Raw genomic sequence first — 15,129 nt, forward strand, 5'->3', positions numbered from 1 at the left:
CCTCGGATCAAAATCTCACTATCAGACCGGAAACTTCAAAATTCGACCTTTCGACATTTCAAGCCTAAATTAGCTACGGACCTCCAAAACACAATCCGAACACGCTCTTAACCCCGAAATCACCCCATGGAGCTAACGGAACCATAAAAATTCCATTCCGAGGTCGTCTTTAAACTATTCCGACTACAGTCAACTTTTTAACACTTAAGCTCTCACTTAGGGACTAAATGTCCCAAAACTCTCCGAAACTCAAAATCGAACATCCCGGCAAATCAAAATAGCATAAATAAATACGGGGAAAGCAGTTGATAGGGGATCGGGGCATAAATTCTTAAGACGAACGGCCAGGTCATCACATCTTCCTACACTTAAACATTTGTTCGTCCTCGAACAAGCATAGAGACATACCTAAAGTAGTGAAAAGATGAGGGTAACGGCTGCGCATATCATGCTCGGTCTCCTCGGTCGTTTGACCTATCTACTGAACCTTCACGAATGCAATGTTCTTTGACCTTAGCATCGAACATAGGATAGATTATTGTCCAACTTGACTGAACTGAAATCCAACACGTGTGACGGATCACCGTGATACCTCCGGAGCATCGAAACATGAAATACCGGATGAACTCCTGCCAAGCTGGGAGGTAAGGCAAGCTCATAAGCAACCTCCCCAACACGCCTCAATACCTCAAAAGAGCCAATAAACCTTGGACTCAACTTCCCTTTCTTCCCAAATCTCATAACGCCCTTCATAGGCGAAACCCGAAGCAGAACCTGCTCTCCAACCATATAGGAAACGTCACGAACCTTCCAGTCTGTGTAACTCTTCTATCGGGACTGGGCTGTATGGAGTCTATCCTGAATCACCTTAACCTTCTCCAAAGCATCCTGAACTAAGTTTGTGCCCAATAATCTAGCCTCACCTGGCTCAAACCAACCCACCGGGGATCTACACCGCCTACCATATAAAGCCTCGTACGGTGCCATCTGAATGCTGGACTAATAGTTGTTGTTGTAGGCAAACTCCGCCAATGGCAAGAACTGATCCCAAGACCCTCCAAACTCAATCACACACGCATGGAGCATATCCTCAAGAATCTGAATAGAGCGCTCGAACTGCCTGTCCGCCTGAGGGTGAAATATTGTACTCAACTCCACCCGAGTACCCAACTCATGCTGAACAGCTCTCTAGAATCATGATGTGAACTGAGTACCTCTGTCTGAAATGATAGAAACTGAAATACCATACAGACGAACAATCTCTCGGATATAGATCTCCGCCAACTGCTCCGAAGAATAAGTAGTACACACAGGAATAAAGTGAGCGGACTTGGTCAGCCAATCCACAATCACCCAAATAGCATCGAACATCCTCAAAGTCCGTGGGAGTCCAACTACAAAGTCCATGGTGATCCGCTCCCACTTCCACTATGAAATCTCTATCTGCTGAAGCAATCCACCCGGTCTCTAGTGCTCGTACTTCACCTGCTGACAGTTGAGGCACCGAGCTACAAACCCAACTATATCTTTCTTTATTCACCTCCACCAATAGTGTTGCCTCAAATCCTGATACATCTTCGCCACACCCAGATGAATGGAATACTGCAAGCTATGGGCCTCCTCCAGAATCAATTCCCAAAGCCCATCAACATTGGGTACACAAATCTGACCATGTATCCTCAATACACCGTCATCACTAATAGTCACATCTCTGGCATCACCGTGCTGAACCTAGTCCTTGAGGACAAGCAAATGAGGGTCGTCATATTGACACTCACTGATACGATCAAATAAGGAAGACCGGAAACCACGCAAGCTAGAACTCGACTAGGCTCTGAAAGATCCAATCTCATAAGCTGGCTGGCTAAGGCCTGAACATCCATCGCCATAGGTCTCTCCGATACCGGTAAATAAGCCAAACTCCCCAAACTCTCTGCCCAGCAACTCAAGGCATCGGTCACCACATTGGCCTTGCCCGGGTGATACAAAATAGTGATATCGTAGTCCTTCAGCAACTCTAACCACCTCCTTTGGCGCAAATTTAGATCCTTTTGCTTAAACATGTGCTGAAAGCTCCGATGGTCAATATAAATCTCACAGGGAACCCCGTATAAATAATGGTGCCAGATTTTCAGGGCGTGAACAATGACAGCTAACTCAAGGTCGTAGACCGGATAATTCTTCTCGTGCACCTTCAACTGTCTGGATGCGTAGGCAATCACCCTACCATCCTGCTTCAACATCGCTCCGAGGCCAATCTTCGAGGTATCACAATAGACCGTATAAGACCCCGAACCTGTAGGCAGTATCAAAATTGGGGTTGTAGTCAAAGACTATAGTAACCCACCAAGCCAAGGAAACTATGGATCTTTGTAGCTGAGGATGGTCTGGGCAAACTCTGTATGACCTCTATTTTCTTCGGATCCACCTAAATAACCTCACTCGACACCATGTGGCCTAAGAATGCCACGGAATCCAACCAAAACTCACATTTCGAGAACTTAGCATATAACTTCTTTTATCTCAGAGTCTGAAGCACAGTCCTCAGGTGCTGCTCATGATCTTCCCGACTCCGGGAATACACCAGAATATCATCAATAAAGACAGTGATGAACGAGTCAAGAACGGCCGGAACACACTTTGCATCAAATGCATAAAGGTTGCTGGGGCATTGGTCAGCCCAAACGACATAACAAGGAACTCGTAATGACCATACCGAGTCCTGAAAGCAGTCTTCGGGATATCTGACTCCCGAATCTTCAACTGATGGTAACCTGAGCGCAATTCAATCTTAGAAAACACCCGTGCGCCTTGAAGCTGGTCAAATAGATCATCAATACAAGGCAAAGGATAATGGTTCTTCACTGTAACCTTGTTCAACTGGCGATAATCAATACACATACGCATAAAACCATCATTTTTCTTCAAAAACAAGACAGGAGCACCCCAAGGTGATACACTAGGCCGAATAAAACCTTTATCAAGAAATTCCTATAACTTATCCTTCAACTCCTTCAACTCAGGAGGAGTCATACGATATGGAGGGATAGAAATGGGTTGAGTGCCCCGGCAACAAATCAATGCCGAAATCAATATCTCTATCGGGCAGCATACCTGGAAGATCCACTGGAAACACATCGGGAAAGTCCCGTACTATTGGAACTAAATCAACTGAAGGGGTATCAATACTGACATCTCTCACATAGGCTAAATACGCATCACACCCATTCCCAACCATACGTCGAGCTTTAAGAAAAGAAATAACTCTACTGGGAGTGTGATCTAAAGTACCCCTCCACTAAACACGCGGTACACCTGACATAGCCAGCGTCACGTTTTTGGCGTGACAATCAAGAATAGCATAATAGGGTGACAACCAATCCATGCCCAAGATAATATCAAAATCTACCATGTTGAGCAACAATAAATCGACTCTGGTCTCAAAATCACTAAAAGCAACCAAACACGACCGATAAATGCGGTCCACAACAAGAAAATCTCCCACATGAGTAGAAACATGAACAAGGGAACTCAAAGAATCCCGAGGTACACCCAAATGCGGAGCAAAATAAGAAGACACATAAGAGTAAGTGGATCCCGGATCGAATAGAACCGATGCATCTCTATGACAAACCAGTATAATACCTATGATGATAGAATCGGAGGCAACAACCTTGGTACGGGTAGGAAGGCATAGTATTTTGCCTGGCCTCCCCCTCTAGGGTGACCTCTACCTCCCCGACCTCTACCTCTGGTTGGCTGAGCTGGTGGGGTAGCAACTGGAGCTGTAACCATAACCTGAGAACTTTACGGGGCACGTTGTGGCTGAGAAGTCTGTGGAGGTGCACCCCTTCCAAGTCTGGGGCAATCCCTCACCATATGGCATGTGTCACCACTCTCAAAACAAGTTTTGGGAGGACGTGGTGGCTATGACTAGCTCAGGCCAGGTCTGCTAGACTGACCTGTGAAAAGCACCCCGCATAGGAGGCGTGTTAGATACCGGAGGTGCATAATAAGGCTCTAAGGCCTTGTAGGAGCTGGAATACCACTGGCTGCTGGAAAAGCTGAATGAACAGGGCGACTCATATAACCCCTACCATGACGACCTGCAGCTGGGGCACGGGCACCAGAATAATGGCCTGACTTTCGAGACCTCTTGTCCTCCCTCTCCTCTCTCTCCCTAGCATGCATACCATCAATCCTCCTAGTAATGCTCACCACCTGCTGATAAGAAATATCCATCTCCAACTCACGAGCCATGCTAGACCTGATGTTGGGAATAAGGCCCTTAATAAACCGACGAACCCTCTCACAAATAGTAGAAACCAAGGCTGGTGCATGCCTAGCCAAATTAGTGTAACGGATTGCATACTCTGAGACAGTCATAGCACCTCGGCGCAAATGCTCAAATTCTGTGCGCCACGCGTCCCTGAGGCTCTCAGGAACATATTCTCTCAGGAACATATCTGAAAACTAAGCCCAAGTCAGTGATGCAGCCTCATCCGGACTGTCTAACTCATAGGTGCGCCACCACTCATAGGCGGCTCCTCGAAGATGGAAAGTAGTGAAAGAAACCCCGCTTGATCCTGATATACCCATGGCATGAAGAATATGGTAACACTCATCTAGAAATCCCAGAGCATCATACGTTACTAGACCGCTGAATATAGGAGGCTTGTACTTCTTGAACCTCTCAAGCCTCAGCTACTCATCCTCGGAAGCCGTTGCCCTGTCCTCGGGATAATCTCGGACTGCAGGCAGTACAAGAATAATCTCAGGGACTTGCTCAACATGCACTCGCTGCTCAGGAGTGCGGGCGGTGGGAGTTTGTGCACCTCCCCTGGCCTGAGACGTAGTTGCACTAAGGGGAAGCAACCCTCTGAGCCAAAGTAGTGTACATGCTCATGAACTGTGTCAGAGTCTCCTGAAGAGCTGGAGTCATAGTAGCAGTAGGCGTATCATGTGACTGGACTCCGACTGAAATTGCTGGTGGTACCTCGGTGGCAGCTCGCGCAGGTACTCTGGCTGCACCACATGCGCATCCTCAGGCTCTACCCTAGCCCCGGCCTTTGACGGATGCAGTAGGGGGCGCAAGTGCCTGATCATATCGGGTAGTGCGTGTCCTCACCATCTGTAAGAGAATAGAAGATAGAAGTTTAGAATTGTGATATCAAAATCTCGCACGACAAGGAAATCAAATGAAGTGGAATTTTCCTAACAGTTACATAGCCTCTCGTAGATAAGTACAGATGTCTCCATACCGATCAACGAGACTCTAATAAACGGGCTTGTGATCCATGACTCCTATGAACCTAGAGCTCTGATACCAACTTGTCACGACCCCGATTTGCCCTCCGTGAACCATTGTGACGGCACCTAGTTCCCTACAACTAGGTAAGCCTAATAATGCGAAAAAACAACCAATTTGCGGAATAAAACAATTTTATACAGAAATAGAATAATAAAACAGCGTTTAAAAGTGCCACTCGGCATACACGACATTAACTCTCAAAAATACATATTCCCAAAAGCCGGAAACCCATGAATCACAAGCTAAGGATACTACATAGTGCTCTAACTCCAGAATAGTTTAAAATAAAGTAAATACAGAAGAGTTATAACTACAAGAGAGAATGGAGAGAGACTTCTCGGTCTGCGGACGCGACAGATATACCTCGAAGTCTCCAGACGGTCGCCTCACCTCAAGGGTGATAGGACTAAGTCAAAGTACCTAGATCTGCACATGAAAAAATATATGTAGAAAGGGCATGAGTACACCACAGAGGTACTCAGTAAGTGCCAAGCCTAACCTCGGTCGGGTAGTGACGAGAAAGGTCAGGGCCTTACTGAGTTTAAATAAAATATAAAGTTCGATAGCATAGAATGGAACAGTATAAATAAGTACAGCCGTAAAAGTAACACAAGATATAAAGGGCAACAACAACTATTATAGAGGCAAGGTAAACACAAAAAGAAATACGGCTCAGCACCAAAAGAACAATCGGAGATCTCCCAGGATACCATCATGTAGTCCCAAATATACATATCCAATAGATCTCATGAGATCTCGTCCCGTAGTCCAACTCATAGTGCGCGGGATCTACTGAAATCTCATTCAGTAGTCCAACATGTAAATACCCAGTACTGGAGGAATCTACTGGGTGCATTCCCATAGTTCCATATAACTGTGCAGGGGGATCTACCAGAATCCCACATCCGTAGTCCAAATGTAAACAGACAAGTGGGGGAGCTACCGAAATCCCACATCCGTAGTCCCAATGTAAATACACAGCAGCAACAGGAAAATATTCAGAGATGTCAAATTTCATATTAAGGCAAACAAGTAGTTCTAGCCTAGCATGCTGCACAGAATTCAGGTAAGGCAGTTGAGCAATTAAAGTAATTAAATCACTTAGACATATGTTTTCCTAAGCTAACAACAGGCTTAATAGTGCAAGTAATAAAAATAAGAAAAGAAACATACTAGTAATTACTTAATGAAAAATCGGATTTCCAACAATTAGCACAAGTACGCACTTGTCACCTTACGTACAAGGCATCTCAATTACCAAATATACCAAATCCTAAGGGGAAAGTCCTCTATGCAAGGTTAGGCAAGCCAATTACCTCGAACCAGCTCAAATCAATCTGAAACCACGCTTTTGCCACGAGTACTCGACTCCAAATGGTCCAAATCAATTCAATTAAATCATATAATGTAAATAACACTTCAAGTAACTAATTCTACAAAGAAATTCTAAGCTAATATGCAAAATTAGGTAAAATAACCAAAATGCCCCTCGGTCCCATATCTCGGAATCAGGTAAAATTTACATTTTCAGAATCCTCACACTCTCACGAGTTCAGTCATACCAAAAGTACCAAAATCGAACCTCAATTGGTCCCTCAAATCATCAGTTAAAGGTCTCTAATTAGTCAAGCCCTAACCTACAATTTAGCAGTAATTTTCCTTAATTTTTCATGCTTAAATTGATAAAAATCATTCCAATAACGAGTTTAGGGACCAAAGACCTTACCCCAATGAACTCATCTAAAAATTCCTCTTGAAAAGTGTTCCCCAAGCTTCTTCCTGTTTGAAAAGAGGTGAAAAATAGCTAAATTTCACGAAGGCAAGTATTTATATGTTTCTGCCCAGCGATTTCTGCATCTGCGGTCCCACCTCTACGGACCAACGGTCGCATCTGCGACTTCTCATTAAATCCCCTTTTCCACTTCTGCGATAGATCCTCCTCACCTGCGGTCTCGCAGGTGCGATACCCTTCTCGCACTTGCGGCTCCTGCTAGACCTCCCCAAATTCCGCTTCTGCGGTTTATCCACTGCTTATGCGGCTCCGCACCTGCGGTCCCACACTTGCAGGTGTGATTATAACAGAAAACTAGCTGAAGCTGCAACTCCAAACTCCAAAATCCTTCCGGCAACCATCTGAAATCATCCTGAGGCCCCCGGGACCTCAACCAAAGGCACCAACAAGTTTAATACCATTGTCCAAACTTATACCAATCCTTAAAACACCTAAAACAAAATCGAAACGACAAATCAATCATGAATTCAAGCCTAAAAATTCCAAAACTCTAAGGATACGCTTTCGATCAAAAAGTCTATCAAACCTCGTCCGAATAACCTGAAATTTTGCACATGTAACATTCCACACTATGGAGCTACTCCAACTTCCGGAATTTCATTTCGACCCTCGGATCAAAATTTCACTATCGGACCAAAAACTTCAAAATTTGACCTTTCGGCATTTCAAGCCTAAATTACTACGGACCTCGAAAATACAATCCGAACATCCTCCTAACACCGAAATCATCCCACGGAGCTAGCGGAACCATCAAAATTCCATTCTGAGTCCGCCTTCATAATGTTCCAACTACGATCAACTTTCCAACACTTAAGCTCTCATTTAGGGACTAAATGTCCCAAAACTCTCCGAAACTCAAAACCGAATATCCCGGCAAATCAAAATAGTAGAAATAAATATGGGAAAAGCAGTTGATAGGGGATCAGGGCATAAATTCATAAGACGACCGGCCGGGTCATCACACTCCCTACCTCTCTTACCATAACAAGGAAGTTTGGTGATAGTGAAGAAGAGTTTCAGCCTAAGGCTATATACAAAAGTGAGATGAAGCCACCCTACAAAGTGTTGTTTGAATTTGTTAACAAAGTTGTGCTGCCTATGCAGGAAAGGAGGCACATTGCCACATTCATGGACCTGGTCCTTATGGAATGTCTGGACAGTGGAAGACAAATTAATTAGCTTGGATTTATTATGGGTGTTTAACCGGTGGGGCGGGCCGGGTTGGGAAAAAGGGTGACCGTCCGGTTTTCAATCCAGGCCAAATACGGGTTATTCAAGATCGGGCTTAACGGGGTCTGGGTCCATCCGGGTGAAAAATGAACCAGAAGGGTTACGGGTCCAAGGGGTCGGGCCGAACTGGGTTAGTATTTTTTTTTTGTATTTTGTATAACTATCATAATTTATATTAATATAAAGTTGTTATGAATAGAATTCTATTTAGAGTGAATGTTATCTTATAGAGATTTTTACTTTGTGGCTAAGTCATTTTTCCCCTATAAATAGAGAGGTCTTACCCCATTGTAAATCAACCCAATATTCAATGAGAATTTCTTCTCTCTTTCTCTGCAATACTATTCTTCTTCTTTTATTGTTTTCACCACACGTTATCAGCACGAGACTCTACCGTCTCAAGAAGATCTTTGAGAAGATTAAAATATAACTTTTCTCCTCTTTTTAATTATGACTGACAATATGAAAAGAAAGTTCGTTGTCCTTGAAATTTCGGGCAAGAACTATATGACATGGGTGTTGGATGTTGAAATCCATTTAGATGCAATGGGTCTTGGAGACGCCATTAAAGACAGAAATAAAGCATCCACCCAAGTTGTGCTAAGGCCTTGATTTTCTGCGCCATCACCTTGATGAAGGGTTGAAAATAAAATATCTCACAGTCAAAGATCCACTTATTTTGTGGAATGGCTTAAAGGAAAGATATGACAACTTAAAGTTGGTCACTCTTCCACAAGCATGATATGATTGGGCTCATCTGAGACTCCAAGACTTTAAGTTTGTTTCTGAATATAATTCTGCAATGTTCAGAATTACTTCTAAATTGAAACTCTATGGAGATACTATCACTGATTACGATATACTTGAAAAAATGTTCACAACATTTCATGCCTCGAATATGGTGTTGCAACAGCAATACAAAGAGAAAGGTTTCAAGAAGTACTCTGAGTTGATTTCTCTTCTCCTTGTGACTGAACAAAACAATGACTTGCTCATGAGAAATCACTAAAATTGACCCATTGGGTCTACACCATTGCCTGAAGTGGATGAGGTGTATTCCCATTGTGCTAAGCGTGGAAAAGGTCGTGGCCCTATTCGTGGTAGTGGTTGTGGCCGTGGCTGTAGACAAGGAAGAAATTTTTCTGGTATTAATCACACCCCAAAGAAAAATAACCACCAAAAGTGGAAAGGGAAATATGAGAAGCCAAAGGCAAATGGTTCAGAAACTGAATGTTATCGTTGCGGTGGAAAAGGGCATTGGAAAAATATTTGTCGTACACTAAGACATTTGGTTGAGCTTTATCAAGCATCTCTAAAGAATAAAGGCCCGAAGCTAATCTTGTCTATGACAATGAATTTGACATCACCCACTTGGATGTGGCAGACTTCTTTGAGAACCCTGATGGAAAATAGACCACTTGATCGGTAATGGATCCGTGGTTAAAGATGATTGAGTAGTTTAACTTTTATTTTTGCCTATTCTTAATAGTTAGTGAATAAACATCATGTAATTACAATTCTTTACATGAGTAGTAGTCATTAGTATCAATTAGTATTATTTGTTTTACGAAATAGTTTTAGTTCGTTTTGATTAAATATAGTTCTAGTATTTGTTTTAGACAATGTTCCAACAAGGGTACCAATACCTTTCTTAACGCATCTTATATTGGCCTAAATTATAGGTAATTTGATTTGAAATAAAATATTAAATATCCCTTATGCCCATCGCACATTCCCCTGTTTGACAATTATATTTCAAATGAATGTTGTTTTTTGAAGTATTAATATAGCCATATTCAGAAATCTAAAGAATTTAACTTTTGATTGTCTAAGGGAAATCAGACTCTTCAAACTCTGAATAAAGATATGTACTTGTAATCTTTTTGACATAACTACATGCATGTAATGTCACTTATCGATTATTCCCATTCCCGAATTATGATTGTATTTTCTTGCAATTTCTCATATTTATCTTTAAAGTTTCTCCCATTACATAGAACTCTATTTAATTGATCTCGTCTCCCATAATCTTATATTTATTCATATATTTCTTTTTGTATGTCAACCCATGGGAAGCAAATATGGATTTCCACAAAGTAAACTTGGATCAAAATTCAATTGTAAAATTATTTGTTTAGTTGATTCATGTACGACACATACAATATTCAAAGAGAAGAAATATTTCTCTCATTTAAGTATGTGTAAGGCAGATGTTACTATAATTTCTGGTAGTAGTAAATTAATTGAAGGCTCTGGAAGAGCTACTATAACTCCGCCTAAGGGAACAATACTTATCATAGAGAATGCAATGTTCTCCTCCAAGTCCAAGAGGAACTTGTTGAGTTTTAAAGATATCTGCCGAAATGGATATCATATTGAGACAATAGATGAGAATAATTTTGAATATCTCATCATTACCAAAAATGTCTTTGGCCAGAAAAGGGTTATTGAGAAATTCTCATCTTTATCTTGTGGCATGTATTGAACAAGAATTAATGCAATTGAGGCACATTCTATCGTAAATCAAAAGGTTACTGATTCCAATACTTTTGTACTTTGGCATGATCGATTGGGACACCCTGGATCAATTATGATGAGACGAATTATAGAAAACCCAAATGGGCATCCATTAAAGAATTTAAAAATTCTTTTAAATAATGAACTTTCTTGCACCTCTTGTTATCAAGGCAAGTTAATTATAAGACCATCACTAACAAAGATTGAGATTGAGTCCCCTACGTTTTTGGAACATATATAAGGGAAAATTTGTGGACCTATTCACCCACCTAGTGGGACGTTTAGATATTTTATGGTCTTAATAGATGCATCTTCTAGATGGTCTCATGTGTGCCTATTGTCATCTCTCAACCTCGCGTTTGCAAAATTAATGGCACAAATAATTCGATTACGGGCTTAATTTCCCGATAATCCAATTAAGTCTATTAGACTTGATAATGCTGCTGAGTTTTCATTCCAATCATTTAATGATTCTTGCTTATCAATTGGGATAAAAGTAGAACATCATATAGCTCATGTTCACACTCAAAATGGCCTTGCAGAGTCTTTAATTAAATATCTGCAATTGATAGCAAGACCTTTACTCATGAAAACGAGGTTGCCCACTTCTGTTTGGGGTCACGCCATCTTGCATGCAGCAATGCTAGTTCGTCTCAGACCGACAAATTATCATAAATATTCCCTCTTGTAATTAGTTTTGGGTCTTGAACCTAATATATCCCATTTAAGAATTTTTGGATGTGCAGTATATGTGTCGTAGCACCGCCATATCGTACCAAAATGGGTCCCCAAAGAAGGTTAGGAATATATGTTGGGTTTGAATCGCCCTCCATTATTCACTACCTCGAAATAATAACGGGGGATTGTTTACTGCACGATTTGCAGACTGTCGATTCGATGAGACACTTTTCCCAAAATTAGGAGGAGAAAATGGTGAAACCATATAGGAAATTTTGTGAAAAATTCATCATTATCTCATCTTGATCCACGTGCCTCTATTTGTGAAAAAGAGGTGCAAAAGATTATTCATTTATAAAAAAATAGCAAATCAAATGCCACATGCATTTACGGATCTGAAAAGGATAACAAAATCACATATCCCTGCAGAGAATGCTCCAATCCGTATTGATGTCCCTATTGGAAAATCTTCTAGTACCATAGCTAATGAGTCAAAAGTACGCCTAAAACGTGGCAGACCATTGGGTTCCAAAGATCGAAATCTTAGAAAAAGAAAAACAAATGATCAAAATGACACTACGAAAAAGTCTCATGAAGAAATCCACAATTTAACCAATCCTAAGATTCATGAGGAAATCACTAAGCCTAAGACTCAAGAAAATAAGGAACTATCAATAAATCTAATCGATATTGAGACAAATTTGAATCGATTGGATATAGTGGTGGATTATGTCTTTGCATATAATGTTGCATCTAGCATTATGCAAGATAGTGATGATCTTGAACCTCAATCTATTGGAGAATGCCGACAAATACGTGATTGGCCAAAATGGCAAGAAGCAATCCAATCAGAGTTGAATTCACTTGCAAAACGTGAAGTTTTTAGACCTGTAGTCCAAACACCTAATGGTGTTAAGCCTGTTGGCTATAAATGGGTCTTTGTACGCAAGAGGAATGAGACAAATGAGGTACAAAGATATAAGGCACGCCTTGTTGCACAAGGATTTTCACAAAGTCCCGGTGTCGATTATGAAGAGACATATTCACCCCTTATGGATGCTATAACGTTATGTTATCTCATTAGTTTTGTTGTCCATGAAAATCTTGACATGCATTTAATGGATGTGGTTACCGCCTACCTTTATGGCTCACTTGATGATGAGATATACATGAAAATTCCCGAGGGATTTAAAATACCCAACGCACATAATTCAAAGTCCCGGGAAATATTTTCAATCAAATTGCAAAGATATTTGTATGGTCTAAAGCAATCAAGACTAATGTGGTATAATCGTTTTAGTGAGTATTTATTAAAGGAAGGTTATATAAATGATGTCATTTGTCCATGTATTTTTATAAAGAAGACAACATCGAAATTTTTTGTACTTGTCGTATGTTGATGACATAAACCTTATTGGAACTCCTATAGAACTCCAAAAGGCAATTGATTATTTAAAGAAGGAATTCGAGATAAAAGATCTCGGAAAGACAAAATTATTTCTTGGTTTGCAAATTGAACATTTGGCAAATAGAATTTTTGTTCATCAATCTACCTACATAGAAAAGGTATTGAAATAGTTTTACATAGATGGAGCACATCCATTAAGTATTCTGATGGTTGTTCAATCACTTGATATGAATAAGAATCCATTACGACCTCAAGAAGAGAATGAAGAGCTATTTGGTCCTGAAGTACCATATCTTAGTGCAATTGGTGCACTAATGTATCTTGCTAATACTACAAGGCCTGATATAACTTTTTCAGTTAATGTCTTAGCAAGATATAGCTCTGCTCTTACAAGGAGACATTGGAATGGAATCAAACACATATTACGGTATCTAAAAGGGACTACCGATATGGGCTTATTTTATGGCAATAATTGTAGTCCTGATCTTGTTGGTTATGCCGATGCTGGGTATTTATCTGATCCACACAAGGCTCGATCTCAAACAGGTTATGTGTTTACCTATGGAGGCACTGCCATATCTTGGCGATCGACTAAGCAATCAATTGTGGCTACTTCATCTAATCATGCTGAGATAATTACTATTCATGAAGCAAGTCGAGAATGTGTGTGGTTGAGGTCTATAATATATCTTATTCGAGACAAATATGGTTTGAAATGTGACAAACTACCCACAATTTTGTATGAAGATAATGCAGCATGCATAGCTCAATTGAAGGGAGGATTCATAAAAAGAGATAGGACAAAGCACATTTCACCAAAGGTATTTTTCACACATGATCTTCAAATGAATGGTGATATCAATGTGCAACAAATTCGTTCAAGTGATAATATAGCTGATTTGTTCACAAAATCTCTATTGACGTCAACCTTCAAGAAGCTAGTGCACAAGATTGGGATGCGAAGGCTCAAGGATGTGAAATGATGCTCTCATCAGGGAGAGTTTAATGCGCGTTGCACTCTTTTTCCCTTACAATATTTTGTCCAACTGGGTTTTCCTTGCAAGGTTTTTAACGAGGCAACCAATAGGCATATTTCTAAACATGTGTACTCTTTTTCCTTTTCTAGAATCTTTTGGTTTTATTTTAGTTAAGGTTTTAATGAGGCACATTACTTATTGAGTAGACATTCAAGGGGGAGTGTTATGAATAGAATTCTATTTAGAGTGAATGTATATCTTGTATAGAGTTTTACTTTATGGATAACTCATTTTTCCCTTATAAATAGAGGGGTCTTATCCCATTGTAAATCATCCCAAAATTCAATAAGAATTTCCTCTCTCTCTCTTTCTATGCAATATTATTCTTCTTCTTTTATTGTTTCATCACAAAAGTAAAAATATAAAACAAAAAAATAATCTTATAAAAAGAGTGTTTGAATAAAACGATGCAAAGGCTTTAAAATCTTTATATTTGAAATTTTAAATATTTCATTAAGAATTTAAGATAATAGACTACAATGAAGATGGAAAAAAATTACACTTATAATTTGCAAGTTCTTTTTTTATTTTAAACTTACAAATTAAAGTTTACATTTAACAACAACTAAATTAACGAAAAAAAGAGTAAAACTAAATTTTCATTGCATAATAATACTTCAAATTAATCTAACAAACTAAAACATTAAGCATAAATACGTCTAATAATTTTAAAATAATATAAATTATCTCAAATCAACTTATAATACGAATTTCCGGAGGACGCTCAAGACAACTCATCATATGCCTCATTAAACAGTTTGTGCCCACCCACTTTAGGCGAAGATTTAAGATGAGGCCACAGTTCTTGCACTTTACTTTGTGAACTTCTTTATTTTCTTCTACCACCTCAAAGTGTTCCCAAACATATGAGCGCACTCTAGAAGTACGAGGTATGATTTAACTTGAATTGAGAATTTGAATTTGAGAAATGAGAGACAAGTGAAGAAATGAAGAAGAGAGAGGTGTATTTATAGTTTTTTAAAGGGCTAAATTAGTAATTACTAAAAGTGTTAATTTCTTAAAAAATATTGCCAAAAAAGGACTGTTCTTGCAATCCTGTTGGGCAACGGTCATATGACATTTAAAAAAAATCAAATTTCTAGCCATTAAGTCAGTCCGGGCCGGTTAACCAGTTCAATAGTACTTTTTGTTGACC

The sequence above is a fragment of the Nicotiana sylvestris genome, chromosome 12, assembly GCF_000393655.2.
Source record: "Nicotiana sylvestris chromosome 12, ASM39365v2, whole genome shotgun sequence".
Classification (NCBI taxonomy): Eukaryota; Viridiplantae; Streptophyta; class Magnoliopsida; order Solanales; family Solanaceae; genus Nicotiana; species Nicotiana sylvestris.